At 36.6% G+C, this 23,682-nt stretch overlaps 1 protein-coding gene across 4 annotated transcripts in view; it reads left to right on the plus strand.

Annotated features, from left to right (window-relative positions):
• The window catches only part of HOMER1 (homer scaffold protein 1), a 125,713-nt gene that overhangs the window by 18,743 nt on the left and 83,288 nt on the right, over positions 1-23,682 (plus strand). The window contains exon 1 of one of the 4 annotated variants that reach the window (XM_032628313.1): positions 8,508-8,591. The exons of the other annotated variants lie outside the window; for them this stretch is intronic. The gene's annotated coding sequence lies outside the window, so the exon portion shown is untranslated. Of the gene's footprint in view, positions 1-8,507; positions 8,592-23,682 lie in introns of those variants that run through there. 4 annotated transcript variants of the gene reach the window in all.

The following is a 23,682-nucleotide window of genomic DNA, read 5'->3' on the forward strand; positions in this document are numbered from 1 at the left end:
TAACAAGTTTATACATTTCTTGTATTTTGAAATTTTGAAATCTCTCCCTTTTCTGAATCCTCTTAGCACTTTATATTACCTCTCCTGTGGCATTTGTCACTTTGTACTCTTACATAATTATCTTCTATTAGAAAAAAATTTTTTTCTAGTTGAAACCTCTCTGAGAATAGGCTGTGTATGTGGTTCCTCTTTGTATATTCCCCATAGCTCTTAACCGAATGCCTGGCATTCACTAGGTACTCAAATTATTAAACATGTACTCACAGAGATTATATTTTGGGTCTGGTAACCATGAAAACCCACAAGAATCTATTTAGCCTACAACAATTTAAGAAGCTCTTTGGTTTAGCCTCAAATCTAGGTTTGAATTCTGGCTTCATCCTCAACTTGGCTTTGTGATCTTCAATAGCTTACTTACATCCTTTTCTTCATCTGTAAAATGGAAATAGTATGTGCTCCATCCAGATTGACAATTTAGGTAGTAAAATGTATCCAAAGGATCTAGTGCTTGATGTACTTAATAGCCACTCAATAAATGGTAACTATTCCATTTTGAAATTTATTTTCTATTTATTATAAATGTGCAGATTTTAGTAATAGCTCTATTACTATGTGCAGGATTTATAATAACATAGAGGAAGTTCTGTGGTGAAAAGTTGACAATATTTTGGTGTGGTTATCAGATTGTAAAGTCTGGGGTTTTTGGGCTTACTAGTTATTTATTTAGGATGTCTGATTTGGGGCTCTATGGACTGATTTACACTGCGAAAACTTAAAAGCGACTGATAAATAAACTAGAATGGCAATTTATTACTAAGTCATTAGAAATACATCCTCTCCCATAGAAAAAAATGCCACAGTGGAACCCTTGCAATCAGGAGGTTGCTTGACGAGTAAAGGTAATTGATTGGATGTTTAGTGCTACAGTAGTCTCATGAATCAATCTTCATCTGCCACTGGGATTGTTGGGACCCCCTCACCCCCAGAGAGTGCTAGGGGCACTACCTAATCACATCTCATGAATCGCCTGTTCTTACAAGTTATCTGCTTTTGTGTTGCATATTCTTGAAAGAAAAAGCAAAACACTTGGAGGTTTTATACTTAGTCATTAGCCTGTCATTTCTGCCTGGGTTTACAGCCTCACTTTGGTTGGATTAGGGGAGCTTAGATAGACTCCTAAATTTTTAAAATTTAAATTTTGTATTAAGAAAAGTTTTAATCATACAAAAACCTAAAGAGATTTGTATAATTAACCCCTATGCATCCGTCATCCAGCTTCAACAGTTATTAACATATGGCACATATTGTTTCATCTATACTGCCTGTCCCTCTCCACATTATTTTAAAGCAAATTCTAGACATGATATAATTTTACCTGTAAATATTAAGTATGTATCACTAAGAAATAGGACTATTTAAAAAAATATGTACAATACTATCATCATACCAAAAAATCCCACTAATAATTTCTTAACATCTGATCAGTGATCAGAGCTCCCCAATTACCTCATCAGTCTTTTTAAATCATTGAATTGTTCAAATCAGCTTCCAGACATGTTTCACACATTGCACTTGGTTGATACATTTCTTGGGTTCCTTTTAATCTATAACAGCATCCTCCCTTTCTTGCTGTTTATTTATCAAATTTGTCATCTAGAATTTTACATATTCTGGATTTGGCAGGCAGTATCCTCACGGTGTTGTTTAACTTGTTCCTCTGTTCTCCTGTCTTTGGTAAACTTGTGGCTAGGTCTAGGCTTGATTGGATTCAGGTTTGAAATTTTTCCCCCAAGAATATGTCATAGATGGTTGTGGTTTACTTCCTGTCTGTTGCATTATACCAGAAGGCACATAGCAGTGTCTTGGCAGTTCTCTTTTTGTATGTTAACGTTGATCATGGGGCTCGGTATTATCAACTTGATCCATCAATTATATTCTTTCAGTGAAACCATTATATCTTAGTTATTTCTAATTTTATTCTCAAGGAGTACCTTGCTGTCAAACATTATTGCCTTTCTTCTAATTTGTTCTTCACATGCAGCCAGAATGATCTTTTAAATATTAGTTAGATCATGTACTACCCTGCTTAAAACTGTTCAGTAGTATCCTATTACTCATAAACTAACACCTGAACTTCCACCCATTCTGTGAAGATCTGCATAACCTGGGCTTGATCTGCCTTTCTACACCTCATGTTATGCCATTCTGTCCTTTGAGCGGAAGTACGCCTTTATTCATAGCATAGGCTCTTGTAGTAGACTGCCTGAGTGTGTGATCTTGGGCAAGTCATTTTAACTGCTCTGTGCCTCGGTTTCCCCATATTTTAAAGTCAGTGTTTTAAGAGTATATGCAATAGGATTCTAATGATAAAGTAATACATATAAATCACTTAAAACAATGCCATACAAAATAATAAATACCAAATATTAACTGTTGGTTGTTGCTGATGCTGGTGTTATCTCTCTCTCTGTGTTGCAGCCACACTGTATTTTTCAGTTTCTGGAACTGCCAAGGTCTTGCCAGCCTCAAGATCTATCCACATTGTTCTGATTATCTCTTTCTACATGACAAACCACTCAGAATTGAGTGGCCTAAAACAACAGTATCATTTATCTAGCTCACCAATATGCAAGCTGGGTAGAGCTTGGTGAGGACAGCTCATATCTGCTCTGTGTGGCACTGTCTGGGGTGGCTCAACCGGGGGCTGCGAGATCTGCTTTTAAATGGGTCATTCATACGGTTGGCAAGATAGTGTTGGCTCTTGACTGTGAACTCAGCCAGGGACCTTGGTTCTTCTCCACAGTCTGTTTAGCTTTCCTTGCTGCATCGTGGTCAAGTTTGAAGAGTGAGTGCCCTACAAGAACCAGGCTGAAAGCTGGATGGCCTATTGCCACCTGGTCTCAGAAGTCATACTGCATCACTCTGGCCTCATTGTTTTGGTCTAGCAATCACAAAGGTCCATTCAGATTTAAGGGAAGAGGACATAAACTCCACCTCCTGATAGGCGGATGACATGGTTCTGGATGAGGGACAGGAGTTATTGTTGCAGCCATCTTTGGAAAATGCATTTTGTCACACACATGCTATTGTCTGAGCCTATGAAACACTATTATCACTCCGATTCCCACATTTTAGCTAACTATCCAATCTAAATCTCTTCCTCCATTCCTGATGTGCACTTTCTTTCCCACAGCTCTCTATTTTCTTTGGCAATACTGATCACAGTTGGTAATTATGTCTTTAAGCCCATGAAGGTTAAGGCCTGTTATATCCAGTACCTTGCCTAGAATCCTTTGAAATGTTAAAATGTATTCTTTGTAACTTACAAATACAAGCATCATACATCATATTTTCATTAGCAATAGCATATTCCAAACTTTGTTGGAAGAAAGGAACAGAGATACAGAAACACCAGGAGTCAGTCCTTTAACTCCTCATAGTTCATCTCCTACTGTTAGCTTAGGGTGAGGATGGGGTAGAGGAGAAACACATATATAAATTTTGTGAGGGAGAGGAGGTAGGAGGAGGAAGCAGTTTGAACGGCTGAATTCCTACTATTCTCCCTGTACTTTTAAACCTAAACCCACAAGTCTATTTTCTATTCCCCTATTCCTCTAGGATCCAGTTCATGGCAAAAGGCTTCTAGCTGGTCTGACAAAGAAATACTCACGACTCTCAGGGAGCAGCCAAATAGATGTACTTTATTCAAGAAAAGCTAACCCGACCCTCACTCAGAAACAGTGTTCTTTTACTTTTGGCATGGATCCAACAAGATTAGGTTCCCGGTTTCTCAGCCCCTGGGAGACTGGGTAGGAAAGAGAGAATAGACTTTTTGAAGTGAGATATAGATAACAGCAAGAAAAACAGCTGTTGATGCCTCAGATATTGTGGCCTGGGAATAGTTAGGTGGTGTAGAAGTTTTCACAAATTCTAAAGGCTTTTATTAGTTAATAAACATAGCATGCCAGTTGCCGAGTGTTAGAGACAGAAGGGTGAACAAACTCTTGGAGCTTGCAATCTGGGGATGGGAGTAGACTTTATGATTACTTTGACTTTTAACCTACATATGTCTTTATATTTTAAATGATTTTTAAAATGATTTTCTTATAAACATATGGTTAGATGTTCCTTTATATCCAGTATGACAGTCTCTGCCTTTTAATTGGGGTCTTTAGACCATATACATTTAATATGATTATTGATATTATTTGGGTTTAAGTCTACCATCTTGTTTGCAGTTTGTCCCATCTATTCTTTGTTGCCCTTCTTGCTCTTTTGCCTTGTTTTGGCATACTTACTTGAGTATATTTTATAATTCCTTTTATTTACTATAGAAATAAAAGGAATACTTTTATTTATTTATTTATTTATTTATTTATTTATACTATGTTGGCTTACTGACTGTACCTCTAAATATGTTTTGTTGTTGTTTAGTGATTCTTTAGTGTTTATAGTATGCACTCATCACACTCTACCTTCAGGTGGTATTATATCTCTCACATATAATAAGAACCTTACAATAGTATAGTGTGTGCTATTATACATTTTACTTCTATTAATAACATTACCCTCAAAATAAATTGTTATTTTTCCTTAATTATGTTTTTAAAATTTATTTTATTAATCTATTTTTGGCTGTATTGGGTCTTCATTGCTGTGCATGGGCTTTCTCTAGTTATGGCAAGCAGGGCCTGCTCTTCGTTGCAGTGCGGGGGCTTCTCATTGCGGTGACTTCTCTTGTTCCAGAGCATGGGCTTTAGGTGCGCGGGCTTCAGTAGTTGTGGCATGCAGGTTCAGTAGTTGTGGCTCGCGGGCTCTAGAGGGCAGGCTCAGTAGTTGTGGCGCACGGGCTTAGTTGCTCTGCAGCATGTGGGATCCTCCTGGACCAGGGATTGAACCCATGTCCCCTGCATTGGCAGGTGGATTCTTAACCACTGTGCCACTAGGGAAGTCCCTTAATTATTTTTCAAGAGATTTTTAAAATAAGGAAAAAAACATTATATTTAGCCACATATTTACCATTTTTGGTGCTCTTCATTCCTTTGAGTAGCTCTAGATATCGATATCCATATGGTATCATTTTCTTCTACCTAAAACTTCCCTTTAACATTGTCTCACAGTACAGGTCTACCAATGGTGGATTCTTTCAGGTTTTGTGTGTCTTGAGAAAATAATTTTACCCTCATTTTTTTAAAGGTTTTTTTTTTTGAGGTAAAATTCATGTAACATGAAAGTAACCATTAACTATTTTAAAGCATATAGCATTTAGCACATTGAAGAGGTTATGTAAACATTGCCTCTGTCTAGTTCTAAGATATTTTCATCACCCTAAATTCACTTTTTTTTTTTTTTTTTTTTTTTTTTTTTTTGCGGAACGTGGGCCTCTCACTGTTGTGGCCTCTCCCATTACAGAGCACAGGCTCAGCAGCCATGGTTCACGGGCCCAGCCACTCTGTGGCATGTGGGATCTTCCCAGACTGGGGCACGAACGCGTGTCCCCTGCATCGGCAGGTGGACTCTCAACCACTGCGCCACCAGGGAAGCCCTCACTTTCATTTTTGAAATATGTTTTTACTGGGTAGAGAATTCTTGATGAATTTTTCTTTTCATACTTTCAAGATATTGTTTCACTGTCTTCTGGCTTGTGTTGTTTCCAGTGAGAAGTCTGCTATCATTTTTCCTTCGTTCCTCTGTATGTAATGTGCCCCACAATCCTGAGATTGTGTTTAAGGTTTTCTCTTTATCATTGGTTTTAAGCAATTTAATTATGATGTCCCTTGGTGTAGTTTTTTTCATGTTTCTTTGTGCTTCAAGTTTGTCAAGCTTTTTGGGTTTGGGATATTATCCAGTTTGTAAATTTTCCAACCGTAATTTCTTCAGATATTTTTTTCCATTCTTCCCATCTTTGAGGATTTCAATTGCATGTATATTAGGCTACTTGAAGTTGTTCCATAATAATTACATTGATACTCTATTTTTGTGGGTTTTTTTCTCTGTGCTTTATTTTGAGTAGTTTCTATTTCTGTATCTTCAAATTAGTTTTCTTTTCTTTGGCAGTGTTTAATTTGCTGTTAATTTCATCCAGTATGTTTTTCATCTCCAGAAAACTGATTTGGGGCTTTTATATATCTTCAAGTCTCTCCCTAAAATGCTTATGCTTTCCTCTGCCTTCTTGAACATGTGGACTATCATTATAATAACTATCTTAATGTCCTTGTCTACTAGTCCTATCATCTGTGTCATTTCTGGGTCTGTTTCTGTTGACTGATTTTTCTGTTCTTTATGGATTTAATTCTCTGAGTGTTAGATATTTAGAATTTTAGTTTATTGAGTGCTGAATATTTTTGTATTTTAAATATTCTTGTAGAAGGGCCTAATGAAAAAAGCAGGATATTTTCTAATATTTATATGGAGATAATAACTTGTATAGTTATAACACTCAGAGGGAATGAGGAAGTAAAACATATTTGTTAGCATGACAATAACAAAGATTTATAACTTATGAGATTTTGAATCAGTCAGTGAGTAATTCAAAAATGAAGAAGAAAGAAACTTAGTCTAGTTTTCATTGCCAGACAACATTCTCTTCTTTGGGAGTAGTGAAAAGTCCTGGGCTTTGCAGTTGGTCTTGGATTTGAATCCTAGAGATACCAGTACTGGCTGTGACCTTTGGCCAATTATTTAAACTGTCCTCCAAGTCCTTTTTTGTTTGTATGTTTGTTTTTAATCTAACTTCTTTTATATCTTAGAGTTGTTTTGAGATGGAAATGAGAATTTATATAAGGCGTTTACATGTAATAGGAATTCAACAAAATGTTACTTTCTTCCTCTACCTTTTCTCCTTTTAGCTGTTTCATTTTGCAACAGTGCTGCTTTTGAATCACATGTTGGTTTGAAATGGGAGGAAAATAGTCACTACTCAACTACTCTTGTTACTCTTGAACAATTATTGTAACTCTTCCCATGGCAAGAGTTATTCTTGAGCTTTAATTTTCATCAAATTACCTGCAGTTGAAAATACCCAGTTGGCAACTTGCCTAAAATTGCTTTAATACATTCAAATTTGCTTCTATTAAGATTTTATGCTATTTTTTTCAGTTATTCTATCCCTATTAAGTAAACATATTATTTGAGGTATATGATGAGAAACTTATTTTTAACACAGTTTAGAATAAATTAATTCTGTAAATGGCAGAGGGTTAATAGATTTTAACTGAAGATTTGTACCGTCTATTAGTGTATTAGTTTCCTATGTCTGCTGTAACAAATTACCACAAAGTTGGTATTAAGATAACACACATTTATTCTCTTACAGTTCTAGATGTCAGAAGTCCAAAATCAGTTTCACGGGGTGAAACCAAGGTGTCAGCAGGGCTGCAGTCCCTCAGGAAGCTCTAGGGGAGAATGGTCTCCTTGCCTTTTCCACTTTCTGGAGCTGCATTCCTTGTATTCATGGTTCATGGCTGCTTCTTCCATTTCAAAGCCATCCGTGTAGCATCTTCCAATCTCCCTGACTCTTCTCCTTTTGTCACATAAGCTTCTTCTTTAGTTAAATCTCCCTCTGCCACCTTCTTATAAGGACACTTGTGGTTACATTTCGGGTCCACCAGCATAATCCAGAAGAATCTCTCCATCTAAGGAGTCTTAATCACAGCTGCAAAATCCTGTTTACCAACAAGGTAACATTCACAGGTTCTGGGTATTAGGAGCTGGATATCTTTGGGGGCAATTATTCAACCTTCCACAATTATTTAAAGAGGATATCAATAAATCCTATTTTTCAAATGGTATAATTTTTTTTTGCAGCCCTACATTTAAAAGATCTGTCAATTTACTGAAGTCTTCTGTTGCTCTCCCATTTTACATTGATTATTTACAATTTCACCTAGTGAAGTATGTTTTTTTCTATGTCCACGTCACAAACATTTAGTTGTGATGATTGATAAGAAAAAGACTGTTTAAATGTATTTCCTAAAGTAGTTCATACAGCCCACTTTATAAAACTTGTTTATATGTAATCTAACCTTTCTAACTGTGTGTGTGTGCGTGCATGTGTGTGTAGGAATCCTGTAATGGTTCAGACAGCTTTTACAGAAAGTATAAAGTACACCTAGTTAGGGAATTACATTTTTAAAACTGAAGGGAAACACTTTCCTGGAAAAACTTCTTTATCAGAGGAGAAGTGTTCAATAAAATGCTGGAAGAATTAAATTCTTAAGATCTTTTCTGCCAGAAAGAAACCAAATCAAGACAGGGAAAACAACAAGGAGAAAGTAGGAAGTATCTTCACAAGTGTATAGCTCCTCTTTCATCAAAATATGCGTATTATTCCTGTCATGTAATCCTTTTCAGAAATGCCGTGTGTGATGAAACCTAGTTCATGTCTGAAGCAGATATAAGATACGTTGGAATTAGTAACTTTAGTCTCAAAGACCAATGTTTTCACCTCAGACAGGCTAACACTATTATTGTTATTGTTATTATTGTATTTTGTTACAGAGGTGAAATCATTGTATCAAAATACAGATCAGAGAGTTATCTTCCTTTGCAGAAGGAAAGCTCAAGAACTATGATAATTGGCATGACTAAAAGTAAGTTTTTGGATTCTTCCAAACCACACTATCATTCCAATAAAGTGTTATAATACAAATTGTTTTCAAAATACAAGTAAAAGGTAAGTGGTGCCAGTGCACATAACATATATCCCATGAAAACACTTAAGTACTCTTTTTTTTTTTTTTTTTTTTTTCTTTTTTGCGATACGCGAGCCTGTCACTGTTGTGGCCTCTCCCACTGCGGAGTACAGGCTCCGGACGCGCAGGCTCAGCGGCCATGGCTCACGGGGCTAGCCGCTCTGCGGCATGTGGGATCTTCCCGGACCGGGGCACAAACCCGTGTCCCCTGCATCGGCAGGCGGACTCTCAACCACTGCGCCACCAGGGAAGCCCTTTGAGTACTCTTAACAGTGCTTAACATGCATAGTAAGCATAGTTGTCTAGCTATACTATCCCACTTCTGTCAACAAAATTTCAGCTCAAAGGTCAGGCAAGAATTTGGTTACATCAGTGAACTTGGGTTTACCTGGCAAAAGTATTCTTTTCCCATCCAAGGAGTCAGTGTAGGATAAAGATGTGGGCTCTGGAGCCAGGCCGTGTTTGTGTGCTGGCTCTACCATGTGTCATCTTGAGCAAATTACATACCCTCTCTATGCCCCAGGTTCCTCATCTGCAAAAGTGGGTGAATAGCAACTACCTCACACAGGTTGAGAGGATTAAATAACACAGGTGTAGTGCTTATAACAGTGGCCATATGGTAAGCTCTCAAAAATGTTAATTATAACCAAAGAATTTACCACATATCCATTTTGTGAGTTTAGGCTTTTGTTTTCAGGCTTAAAAGTGGCATATTTGAATTTCTTAGTTTGAATTATCCAGTCTACGGATCTCTTCCTTTGGCACAAATGATGGAAGTTGTATGCTTATTGATTTATAAAAGGGAAACGGTTAAGATGTTATATCATTCCAACTGCAAAAGGTTAAAAACTCAACTTTTTTGTCACTATTACTTTTTAAAATTCAGTAACTAGTGTTTAAGCTATTCAGATTTTATTATATTAGTTCTGTAATCTTTCAGTTACTACAGAGAATTTCCAGTAATTTGTAAAATCAGGAACAAGGTAAAACAGGATGGTTAAAGATACAGTGTTGAAAAGAAATATGAGTAGATACAGCAGACACCTGAGATAAGATCAGTATTAGTGGAAAACAGAACATGGCTGAGCTTCTTGACAAATGAGAAGTGTGTTGAGTTGTAGTCTTGTTTCGGCATAACAGCAAGCAGACAAGTTTTTCCCTAGCACTGTCATATGAAATACTGAATAATATGGGGATCCAAAGGGAGTCTGTTGTTAGTCTGTTAAGAGATTCAAGGGAGAACTTTAAATCTTAATTCAGTGAAGGCTTTCTTCTAAGAAATTGCGATAAGCAGAAATTTGCCTTCTGGCTCTATTAATAATATAAGGGGAGGGAAAGTTTAGTCTTGGAGAATTTATAATAGTTAGCAGGAGTTTTTAAAATCTTTTTTCGATTATAATTGCTTTACAATGTTGTGTGAGTTTCTGCTGTACAACAAAGTGAATCAGCTATATGTGTACATATATCCCCTCCCTCTTGCATCTCCCTCCCACCCTCCTCACCCCACCCCACCCCCCTAGGCCGTCACAAAGCACTGAGCTGATCTCCCTGTGCTATGCAGCTGCTTCTCACTAGCTACCTATTTTACACATGGTAGTGTATATATGTCAATGCTACTCTCTCAGTTCATCCCACCTGCCCCTTCCCCTCCCATGTCCACAAGTTTGTTCTCTACGTCTGTGTCTCTATTCCTGCCTGACCACTAGGTTTATCGGTACCATTTTTCTAGATGCCATATATATGTGTTAATATACGGTATTTGTTTTTTTCTTTCTGACTTCATTCTGTATGACAGACTCTAGGTGCATCCACATCACTACAAATGACTCAACAAATACTTTTGATATTTCTGCCAAAGTAGAAAATAGTAGAAAAGAATGAATGCATTTAGGATACTGGGGATAGGAAGGTGTTGATTTTTTTTAAAAGTGTTATGGCCTAGCTTATAAATTCATATAAACTTTGCATTTTTCTCTAGCCATATTTATTTTTGATATGATTTTTTTTAGTACCATGATGTAAAATTGTTGTAGGATGACATGCTGTGCTCCTGTGCTGTTTGTAGTACCCTTGCTGTTAAGACCACTGCTCTCTCCTTGAGGAATAAGGCTAACTTGTTTTTTCTCAAATGTCTCAAAAAGAGCATTCAATTGAGGCTCTAGAGCACTTTTTCACATGATGAGAGGCTATGTTTGAGTAGGAAAGATTCAAGAGTAGATTTTACCACTTTGTCCAGAATCCAGGTTTTAGACTTTTATAGAAGAACTGAAGAGAACTGGTTCCTAAATGGTCACTGAATAGTTGGATGAGGCGACCTTAATCCGAGTTCTGTTATTATCCACTTAGATAGTGTGGAATGTCTGCCAAACACAAAGGCTTTAGCAGAATTGATACTTTTCTATTTATCAATTGGTTCAGCTAATATTTGTACTTAATGTTTAGTTAATCCATCATCATCTTCTACGCTTTGTTAGCTGGAGAACCAGTTAGGGAACTTTCTCCAGGTTTAGATGATTGGCTTTCTTAGAGTTGATATTTTACAGGATTTCTTAGGACAAGCTTGCTGGTTCACAATTAAAGGCACACAAGTAGTTTTAGATTATTGCTGTATAGGATAACTCTAGGTATTGTTACACACCATAAAGAGAATTCTGAGGAGACCTAGTTGATGAAAAAACTTGCATCAGTGGAGATTTGTAGGAAGTATTCCACAGACAAGAGTGTCTCCAAATCTCTGTTTGCCAGATGAATCCATTATCACTCAAGCTGTAATATTTTTAACTGTCATTCACTTTTTAAAAAATTTAAGGCATATATTCAGTAAAGTGCACAAATCTAAAGCTCACTGGATGTTTACATAGCTATTTATTTGTGTAATCACCGAGATAACATTCCACTAACTGTGTTTTTTTAAAGCAAGGAAATACATTGCATTAATATTGTTTGCTCAGATTTTTTTCTTATAAATATAGTACATGTTCACATATTGAAAAGTTGAGATAAGAAAAAATAAGTCATTTGTAATCCCACCACCAACTCTAAATGTCTTGGTATATAGTCATTTATTCATTTATTTGTTAAGTATTTTCTGGGTGCTTAATATGTGCCAGGTGTTCGTGTTGCTGGGAACACAGCCCTGATTAAAAATGGCAAAATCCTTGTCCTTAAGGAGATAACACTTTAGCTGGGGGAGAGGGATAATAAATAAGAAAATATGTTGTATGTCAGATGGTGATAAGTGCAGTGGGGAACAGTAAAAGAAGGGGGATAGGAAGTCCTGGGAGAGGAGAGGAAGGGGCTACAGTTTTTATATAGGGCAACCAGGAAGGCCTCACTGCGAAAGTAACACTTGAGCAAACACCTGAAGGAGACAAAGGGAGATTCTAGACAGATCTGAGGGGAAAGAGTGCTTCAGGCAAAGGCCCTGAGGTAGGGTGTGCTTGGCATTGTTTGAGAAACAAGGAGGGCCGTGTGGCTGGGCAAAAAACAGTAAGCAAATGGCATTTTGTTCTTTTTTATGGCTGAGTAATATTCCATTGTATGTATGTGCCACATCTTCTTTATCCATTCCTCTGTTGATGGACACTTAGGTTGCTTCCATGTCCTGGCTATTGTAAATAGTGTTGCAGTGAACACTGGGGTGCATGTATCTTTTCGAATATTACTCAGCCATAAAAAAGAACAAAATAATGCCATTTGCAGCAAAATGAATGGACCTAGAGATTGTCATACGGAGTGAAGTAAGTCAGACAGAGAAAGACAAATATCATATGATATCACTTATATGTGGAATCTAAAAAAAGGGGTATTAATGAACTTACATACAAAACAGGAGTAGAGTCACAGATGTAGAAAACAAACTCATGGTTACCAGCGGGTAAGGGGGAGGAGGGATAAATTGGGAGATTGGAATTGACATATACATACTACTATGTATAAAATAGATAACTAATAAGAACCTGCTGTATAGCACAGGGAACTCTGCTGAATACTTTGTAATGGCCTAGATGGGAAAAGAATCTAAAAAAAAAGAAAGAGTGAATATATGTATAGGTATAACTGATTTACTTTGCTCTACACTTGAAACTAACACAACATTGTAAATCAACTATACTCCAATAAAAATTAAAACAAAACAAAACAGTAAGCTACAGAAAGGTTGGAAAGGGAGCAGGGGTCCTATCCTGTAGTGGTTTTTCCTCCTGAGAGGTGATTCCACATGAGAATCACCTTGGAAGTGGGGCTGCCCACCAGACCAGTGATTCTAGGGCTTGGGGCCAGGTGTTTGTAATGCAGCCAGGGTTGAGAAACACTGATGGCAGGTCTTTAGACCATTTTAAGGACTTTGGCTTTTACTATGAGATGGGAAGCCATTAGAGGGTTTTGAGCAATGTTCCACCTGATTTAGGATTTATTACTTTAAAACTCTATATTATGAAATTTTTTAGACATACAAAAAAGTAGAAAATACAGTCTCCTATACCACCATTTTCCCACCCACTTCAGTAGCAACCTCATTTTGCCTTACTTGGTTTATCCTAACCTCTTGCCCCCCTTTTTTTTTTTCCTGGAGTATTTAAATACTAGCTTCAGTTTTTAGAAGAATCACTCTGGTTTCTGTGTTGGGAAAAGACAAGGCAGGGCAAGGGCAGAATATAAGTATATCTTCCATGGATTTTTTTCTCTGAATATACAGTTGACCCTTGAACAACACGGGTTTGCGCTGCGAGGGTCCACTTACGCTTGGATTTTTTTTGCTAGATACATATCACGATACTGCACGATCTAAGGTTGGTTGAATCCAAGGATACAGAGAGCTGACTGTAAAGTTGTACTTGGGTTTTTGACTGCTCAGAGTATTGGTGCCCTTAACCCTCACGTTGTTCAGGATTCAACTGTAGATAAATTTTTAAACAAAAATTGAATTGTGCTGTGTTAACAGTTTTACATAAACTCTTTTCACTTACTATATTGGACACCTTATGTCACTGAATATTCTGGAACTTTGTTTTTTAGTGGCTACATAGGATTCCGTTATGTGGATCTACCATGATTTATTTGATCTTATGTCATTAGATGTTTTAATTTACAATCTTTGCTTATTATAAACAGTGTGGTGATACATCGCTGTAGCTGAATCTCTGCATATATATATATATATATATATATATATATAATTTCCTTAAGGTAAGTTCCTAGAATGGAATTGCTATGTCAAAGGATATGCACAGAAATTTAAAGCTTTTTATATGCATTGTCAAAGTGTTTTTGGAAAGCCTTTACTAATTTATACCCCCACTAGGTATTTCTGAAAGTGTCAGATTTCCTTAAACTCAAACATTGAATTTTTTCATTAAAAAAATAAAAGGTTTCCTGTTTTGACAGGTGAAAAAATGATAACTCATGGTTTTAATTTGCAGTTCTTTGATTCCTAGTGAGGTTGAATTTCATTTCCATTTGCATTTTTTAAAAAATACGCTTATTATATCATTTTCTAGCTGTGTGACTTTGGATAAGTCACTTAGGACCTATGCTTTTGTACTATGAAATGGGTGTTGTATACCTGCTTCACAGAGTTTTCATAAACATTAAGTAAAAGCATTTTTTATCTCTAGGTTTTTAAACTTTTTGATCCACAGTAGGAAAATAAAAAGACATCCTACTTTGTGACAAGCATATATAAATATGTAGCCAAAAGTTTCATGAAATGATACATATACCCTTACCAAGTGTGATACAGTCTGATGTTTTATTTTCTCATTCATTTCTTAAAATGCCCATTAAATTAATTATAACCCTCTGGGTTGTGACCCAGTGTTTGAAAAACACTCTCATAAGCTCTGGAGTACTATATCTTGTCAGGTGCTCTTTTATCTTTAGTGATTATCTCTTCCGGGTAGCTCAGAAGTCAGCCTCCCTTTACCTCTACTAAATTCATTTTCAGAAAAAATAAAGAGGAAACAAACAACCAAATCTAGCTTACTGTACTGTTGAATCAAATTTTTGGTCAGTGAAAAATGTTAAAGAACTTCATAGTCAGAAAATGTGTTTGTTTGGGCTTTTGTGATACCATAATGACTGAATTGTTAACACAGTTGTTGTGTAATAGATCTAATGCATTTGAGCAAAACACCACATAATTACAGGGATTGATTGTATTTGCAAAACCCCAAATTGGGACACAGCATCTGATAGTTTTGCCTATAATTTTTGTTACCTGAAAAGCCGACAAAAATGGAAAACATAGATCACATTTAGTTATATTTAGTACAGCCTTTTTCAATGGAAAAATAAAACAGTATGAAAGCTAGGTAATCCTGAGATACTGAGCGACCATGCATAAAATATCAGATGCTGTTCATTGGTAGAACTTGTAGCTAAACTACTTGAGGACCACTCAGAAAAGAGATAAATCTGATTATTAGCTGTGACTAGAGGAAACTTGATCAGATGAAAGTGAGAATCACTTCCAAGCTTGAGGGCTGTTGGAATGAAAATTGCAGAGAGAAACAGAGTGGGAATGGACTGGTGGCGTTTACTATTTGGAAAGCATCCGGGAGTTTAATGTATTTGAGAAGAGAATTGTGTTGTTACTTTTGACCTCTAGTTTAACATTAAATATGTTTTATCTGTTAAAATTATTTTTTGATGCTAAGACAGAAAAATTTTTTGATGACTCTAAGTTAAAAATTTGACTAATACACATTTACCATTCTCCTACTCGCCCCTCCACGAAGGAGAAAATTTTAAGGCATGTCAGAAACAATTTGGTACAAAAATATGAAAACTAAATTTTATACCAAAGAACTGTAATTTACCTTTGAAAAATAGCAGAATATATATGCTATATCTATACTATATTGATTTTTAAACATTAAATGTCATCAGATTTAGAAAAATAAGCAACTCTGCCTTTCTCTATGTTAGTGGGTGTTCACCTTAATTAAGTTCACCTAAATTCTAACATGTGGTTAGAATTGTATATATGAGATGTTTCCATGCATATAGTTTGAGTGATGACTTTGGATTCTGGTCTTTTCACTCTCTGCAGCTAAGATAGGGTTTTAAACAAGCTTAGGAATAAGGGTAGAAATCTTTTGGGCTCAAATGGCCCAGAAATATATGAAGACCTCCTTAGCCTCACTAGTAATCAGGGATGTGCAAATTCAGCAATGGTGAAATACCATTTCATGCCCATCAAGTTGGCACAAATTACTTGGACCTTACCAAGTGTTGGGAGGAAATAATATTAGACTATTAAAGTATAAACTGGTACATGTGTTGTGAGAAGCAATACGGAAATGTGCTATGGTGCATACCCCGTGACCAGGAATTCAGCTTCTAGTATCTCTCTTGCATGTGTACACAAGTGAACGTACAGGGTCATTGTTTGTAATAGTGCAGAAACTGGAACAACCTATATGTCTATCAGTAAGGAAGTGGCTACAAAAATTGTCCAGTATTTTCCACTTGAAATACAGTATGAGTAATACATGTAATTTTAAATTTACAGTTTCTAAAAGGTAAGATAAATTTTAATATATGTTGACAATACAGTTGACCCTTGAACAGTGCTGGGGTTAGGGGGACCAACCTCCCACTCAGTCAAAAATCTGCTTATAACTTCTGACACCCCCAAAACCTAACTACTGATATCCTATTATTGACCAGTACTGTTACCAGTAACATTAATAGTTGGTTAACACATATTTTATACGCTATATGTATTATATAGTGTATTCTTATAATACAATAAGCTAGACAAAACGAAACGTCATTAAGAAAATCATAAGGAAGTGAAAATACATTTACAGTATTGTATTTATCAATATCATTAAGTATATATCATCTGTTTACAAGATGAATCACCTGTCAGTACCTACATCGATATCGTCTTATATGATACAAAACAGTGTAGATGTTATATATATTGCTAACACTAGATATCAAAAGTGATAAGATAATGTGAAAAAATTCATTTTTATTTACAGGTGTAACAATTCATGCACTGATAACGAAGAGGCAGCAATGTGATGGCTTTATGGTAGCCTAGTGTTAATAATCAATACAATTGCTTCACAGTAGCCTAGCCTATACACTAATGAATGAATGATTATAAAATTTTTATGGCATACAGTATTACAGTCATATTCATAATATAGTATTAGAAACATTGTTACCTTTTTTTTTTTTTTGGCCACGCCAAGTGGCATGCAGGATCTTAATTCCCCCACCAGGGATTGAACCCGCACCCCCTGCATTGGAGGCATGGAGTTTTAACCACCAGACCGCCGTTAACTTTTTTTTTAAACTGCTTACCTGTGATGATAGGCTGATACACAGTTTCTCCAATTATCAGAGAGAGGGGCATACTGTACGGTAATGTAATTCTTTGAAAGCAAAGTTAAACAGTAAGAAAACTAACTCATTAATTTTTTTTTTTTTAGAAGATGTTGGTATTTTTGCTGTGTTGCGTCGTCGTTTCTATGCGAGGGCTTTCTCTAGTGTGGCAAGCGGGAGCCACTCTTCATCGTGGTGCGCGGGTCTCTCACTATCGCGGACTCTCTTGTTGCGGAGCACAGGCTCCAGACGCGCAGGCTCAGTAGTTGTGGCTCACGGGCCTAGTTGCTCCACGGCATGTGGGATCCTCCCAGACCAGGGCTCGAACCCGTGTGCCCTGCATTAGCAGGCAGATTCTCAACCACTGCACCACCAGGGAAGCCCTCATTATTAATTTTATATTAAATATTACTCACCTTATAATTATGGGAGGATAGACCAGTATCTACATATATTTTATGCATTCGTGACATAGCTAACTTTTTCTTATTTTTTCAATTTTCCTAGGCTATGTGGTTTGTCTGTGAGTTTTTTCAAACTGTTGTGTAATCTGCAAAAAATTTTCTAATATATTTATTGGAAAAAATCCGAGTGTAAGTAGACCTGCACAGTTCAAATCCATGTTCAAGGGTCAACTGTATATCCATAATATTTTTAACATATGTAAAGAGATTCAGATATTACATTCTTTTTTCATACTATCCACTGTGTATTTTGCACTTAGAGCACCTCTCAGTTTGGATGCTAAAATTTTTATCAAAAATACTTGATCTGAATTTAAATTTCATAAAATTTACGCTTGAAACAGTAGATTCACATATCCAAGTTGTTCCATACATGCTTAGAAGTATTTCAGTAACTGACTTACTTGAGTATCAAATAAACTGATTCACTTCCTCAATTGCCCTAGCCACATTTCAAATGCTCAGTAGTCACCGTATTGGATAGTGCAGTTCTGATCATAGTGCCAACTTTTGCACAGCAGTTTAAAAAAAAAATCTACATATGCATAAAATAAAATGTGGCTGATTTAGTCAGATTTCTCAGTGTTAATAAGAATTATAGAGAAATGGTGTGCGGTTTTATTGTTTGTTTTGAGCAATTAAAAATATTCAGAGTAATACAGGGAATAATGTAACATCTATGCAACCACTATTCAAATGTAGCAAATGTTAATATTTTGCCAAAATACCTTTGGATCTTTCTCTTCAATATTTTGCCAAAATACCTTTGGATCTTTCTCTTCAATCATAGGTTTATTTTTTAGAGTATTTGCTTGTTCAGATAGAATATGGATTGCATATTCACTTGGTTAGTTTGTAGTAAGTGTAAAGGAAAAGGGTACCTAAGAGTATGATTGTTCCTTGAAGTATTGTTGGTATTATAACTTAAATAATCTTTTAACATTTAATTCACTTTAAAAGTTTCTAGGAATTGGATGTCTACTAGAAAATTACTTATTTTGGATTTTTAGGAATATGCCATATATAATAACAAGAATTAAATTCTCATTAACAAGAGGCTATTTTCCTTAGATTTCCCTAGTGTATACTGTGAGTTCTCAGAATATAGCTTTATTTAGTGGAAATCAACTGGGAAAAGAAGAATGTTTAAAGTCTAGTGAAATTGAAAGTACAGTACTAATTTTAAATGTAGCTGAGTTACCAGGAATACCTCCTCATGTATTTTAAAGCACCAAGTATTTTATCTGAAATAAATAGAGTTTTAAAAGGGGGAGTGGGGCAGAGATGATGTCACTTGGAAGTCAATACTCAAAGGACCTAGCAAGCCAGGTCCTTTGAGTACTGAAGATGTTGCTTAAATATATACATTGAGTGGGTTTACTTGCTCTTTCCAATGAATTTGAACATATTCCTTTGATCTTTTAAATGTAGCTACTGATTAAAGTGCCCAAAGCAAATAAGTACTGTAATCCCTTTTAATAACTAGTGCTGTGCCTTAATGAAAGGACTGAGACTGAGAAAAAAAAAAAGAAAACTTAAAATGAAGGCTGTATATAAGGAGTATAAACAATGTTGTTACTGTTTGAAGTACAGTTTTATAATTTAGTAATCTTAAACTCCAGATTGAAATTTTTAATTTATTTGATTATATTTTCTTCAGATATGCTAATTAAGTCAAATACCTGATGTCATGAAGATATTTCTGATGCGCAATTGTTATGATACAATGATTTTCTTAAAAAATCTTTCGTTTGAATGTGTAATTAACCAGTTCAAAGACCAAGGAATTCAGATCATACACTTTTTAATAATTCTTCCAGAAAAGACGTTTTGTAGTTGTTGGTGTCACATTTTAATTCTGTATACCTATGTTATAGCAATCTCCTTTACGATTTTGTTTTTGCTGTATAGTAACTTGGAATTTTAAACAAACACCTGCTATGTTTTTGGTTCATCACTAGATGGCGCTCTTGTGGTACAATTATGTGTGCGGTAGCCATTAGTCGGATAAGCTTTGCTTGCCTCAGAGGAAGCATGTGTTATTTGTTTGTTTTAAAGAAAATTCAAAATGGATAAGTAATCACCTGTTAAACACATAACATGGTAATAGAAATACATAGCTGACAATATGCAGTCATAATCTTTGAGCCGCGTCAAAACAGCTGTTTCAGTCAGTAAGATTTTTCTTACAGGCCTGTGCTGGGAGAGTAGAGCTGGGTGGTGGGATAGCGGAAGTAAACCAATTACCTGATAATCCAGTGGAATTACACTTTATATTACTGACTAGTACAGGACAGTTCTTGTGAGGACATTCCAGTGCTTGAGCTCCAGCTTGTCTGAAGACATGAGTGCCAGCTCATAATGGCACTGAGACTAAACTCTTCAGGCATTGCATTTGAGGTTAAATGGTCATTTGTGTCCATCCACTCCTTGTCTTATCCTTGCCCATGTCATATTGGCCTTAACACCTATTGTCCTGCTTCTCTTCTCACTTCAAACTCCAAAGACCAAGCTAAAGGTAGAATGTTTTTTGTCTTACTTCCTGTGTATTTACTTCTAATGAAGGAAGGAAGTGGACATATCTTCAGCACTTCCAGAGCCATAGTTGGACACATTTGGAATTTCTGCTCCTGTCTTACTTTCCCTTTATTCCTCTTTATGAATAATAAGAATGCTTTCAGATGATGTGCTGTTAAGTTAGTTGAGTTCCAAGCTATTAAAAATTGTCACTTATTCTATGGTTCTTTGACAGTCTTCAACAGTGGCCCCTAAAGCATTCTTTTCTCAGCATTAACTGTGATGTAAGTGTAGCTTCCTACACTGTGCCACTTAAGAAAATCTTTTAGTACTAGAACAAGTTTTAAAAGTTAAATAGTACTTAAGGTTTGTAAAGACAAGTACTAGTTTCCTATCTCATCTTGTCCTTCATCTAGCCCCGTCCCCGCAGGCAACTGCTTTTACAAATTCCCATTTTTATTTCTCTGCATTTGTCTGCATATCTCTAATATGCTGTTATACTGCTGTTTCTTGATTAAAAGACTTGAATATTAAATCCGTATAGCAGAAAGTCAATTGATAATGAACTTTTATGATTTCCGTGTTTCTTCCACCCATCTCAATCAGTTAGCCTTATAAATTTTTCCATTGATTACCTCTACAGTATTAAATGGGGCCCTAAAAATCTAATTCTATGTGGATCTGTGTTACAAAGTTAATGAATGACCAGTGTGTGCTAGCTAGCCAGGAGAACTGGAAGACCACCAATCACATTTTATTGGGGAGCACGTTATTGCAGAATTTATTATATGTAAGCCTCTTTCCTTAATTATTATTTGTGTAATTTTTTAAATGACAACTGCTTGGAACAACTAGGAAACTTGTTTTATCACATAAAAAGCCTAGAGGCTGAGTCATCGATTCAATGACATAATCAAGGAAACAGATTCCTGGTTTTTCCATCTGCTCTTGTTCACAATGTTGGCTTTGTTCTCAGGTTAGCTGCTCTCAAGGTCCTAAGATGACTCTTCAGGTCCGAGTGTCACTGCAAACACAACGTTATTTAAGAGAACGTTCCTTCTTATGTGTGTGTTTTGTTTTGTTTTTTGTTTTTTTTTTTGTGGTACGCGGGCCTCTCACTGTTGTGGCCCCTCCCGTTGCGGAGCACAGGCTCCGGACGCGTAGGCTCAGCGGCCATGGCTCACAGGCCCAGCCGCTCCACGGCATGTGGGATCTTCCCGGACTGGATTACAAACCCGTGTCCCCTGCATTGGCAGGCGGACTCTCAACCACTGCCCCACCAGGGAAGCCCTTATCTGTGTATCTTTTTGTGAGTGTACCCAGGAGCTTCCAGCAAACCTTCCCTGATTATCTCATTAGCCAGAACTGCTTCAGAGGTCCATTCCTAAACGGACTTCTGGCAAGGAGAATGGGATTGCATTGATGATCTTAGTGAAGCTCACAGTCATGTGGAGGAGGATAGAGAACAACATCTGAGGTGTGTTAAGAAGGAGCCAGGAGGAATAGTTGGCGGATGGTCAGCCAGCAGTGTCTGTAGCAATGTCAAACTCTTAGTGGAAGGTGTCATTTACCTTATACCTTTAACCTCTGCCAGGCTACTTTCTTTTGGAAAATTAAGTGGAAAGTCTGGCAATTGTTTGAAACCATAACTTTCTTCATATCCGCTTTGCTATGTATGTAGTATCAATACTTTTACAGAGTTTTAGCCCATGGTTAAGACGTTCAGAATTCTTCTTATACCAACTTCCTAGAATTATTTTACGAACCTTCTGGAAAACACTTCAGTAACCTCTTCTAACAGTAAGGTCATTTGAACTACTCATTGCCTTGACTTTTTTTTTTTTTTAATTTTTCTTTCTTTCTTTCTTTTGGTTGCATTGGGTCTTCGTTGCTGCATGCGGGCTTTCTGTAGTTGCAGTGAGCAGGGGCTACTCTTCATTGTGGCGCACGGTCTTCTCATTGCAGTGGCTTCTCTTGTTGAGGAACACAGGCTCTAGGCGGGCAGGCTTCAGTAGTTGTGGCACATGGGCTCAGTAGTTGTAGCTCACGGGCTCTAGAGCACAGGCTCAGGTGTTGTGGCGCATGGGCTTAGTTGCTCCATGGCATGTGGGATCTTCCCGGAGCAGGGCTCGAACCTGTGTTCCCTATTTTGGCAGGTGGATTCTTAACCACTGCGCCACCAGGGAAGTTCTGTCTTGACTATTCATGTAAGAAGTTACAAAGTAGATGATTCTCTAGGGTTAAAGTGTGTGTGTGTCTCTCTCTCTGTGTTCTGTGTTTAGTTTTGTTTCTCTAAGCTAGTTTAAAGCATTTCATGCAAAAATCTATTTGCTTTCAAAATTGATTTTTAGATTAATGTTTAATTTCTTAGGAGAATTACTTTGTGTCATTATATCTGTTTAAGAAATAATACTGTAGTCATGACTAATGCCTCAATTTTGTATTATGCCATATATATATATATATATATTCTAGTAACAGTAATGTCAATAAAGATGGTAGAATATACAGATTGACTTTCAGTGAGATGTGTTTACCTCAGAATTTATCTTTTGATTCTCATATTGTGGTTATAAATGTAAGTCCTATGGGATGTTACTGTGTTACGTGAAAAAGAATTCTAGGATCAGATCACTTTGCTGCATGCTGGGTTATTCAGGGTTAAATGGGTTTCTTTACTGCAGGACTTCTCGGAACCTTTAATATATTAACGTGCATTATAAATGTTTCAGAGTGGAACACGTAGGTGTTTGCAGAACTTATATAAGTATGGAACACTCAATTCTAGGACTTTTGTTCCATAGAACATACTTTGGAAAATGCTGGTATTTGACGCAGTTAGTTTTGTGTGAATTGTTATAAAGGAAGTAGTGTGTCTAACCTTTATTTATGAGTGCCATCCAGTTTATTTGAAAACGAATTAGCACTTGAACACTTGGGATAATCAGTGTCAGATGCTTTTCAGATCCTTTAAGAGATAAGTGCTTTAAGATTTCAGGTATAGCTTCTCTACTGCTGCTTCTACAGCTTTTCTCTAAAATGAAATTTTTCCATTTTAGTGTTGAAATGTACCTTAAACAGACGAGATAAGCTCTCTTGATGATTCCCAAAACTTTTCACTCCAGCCTGGTTTTCTCTACTGAGCTCCAAACTAACATTTTAAGTTCCCTTCCTGACAGTTTTACATGCAAACCCTATAGGCATCAGAACTTGGTCAAAACTGAGCTCATCCTTTCCCTCACCATCCCCCCTGTTCCAGACTTTATTTTCTGTTTACACACTGCCTAGTGGCACTGTCTTCTTTTCAGTCACCCAGACCAGAAGCCCGGGAGACTCAGATTCCTCCTTCATCTCCTACATCATGATTTCTTAACCTTGACACTGTTGACATTTTTGGCTGGATAGTTTTTTGTTGTAGGAGGCTGTCCTGTGCATTGTAGATGTTCAGCAACACCCTTCTTCCTACTAGAAGCCAGTAGCAATCTCCCTCCGTTGTGACCACCAAAAACGTCTCCAGACATTGTGAAATGTCCCCTGGGAGACAGCTCACCCCTGTTTGATAAACCACTGCCCTACATTCAAACTGTTACTTTACCTTATTGATTCTACTTTCTAAATTTACCTTTAACCCCTCCTCATGTCTTTATTCCACTCCCTAACCTCCTATT

The sequence above is a fragment of the Phocoena sinus genome, chromosome 3 (genome assembly GCF_008692025.1).
Source record: "Phocoena sinus isolate mPhoSin1 chromosome 3, mPhoSin1.pri, whole genome shotgun sequence".
Lineage (NCBI taxonomy): Eukaryota > Metazoa > Chordata > Mammalia > Artiodactyla > Phocoenidae > Phocoena > Phocoena sinus.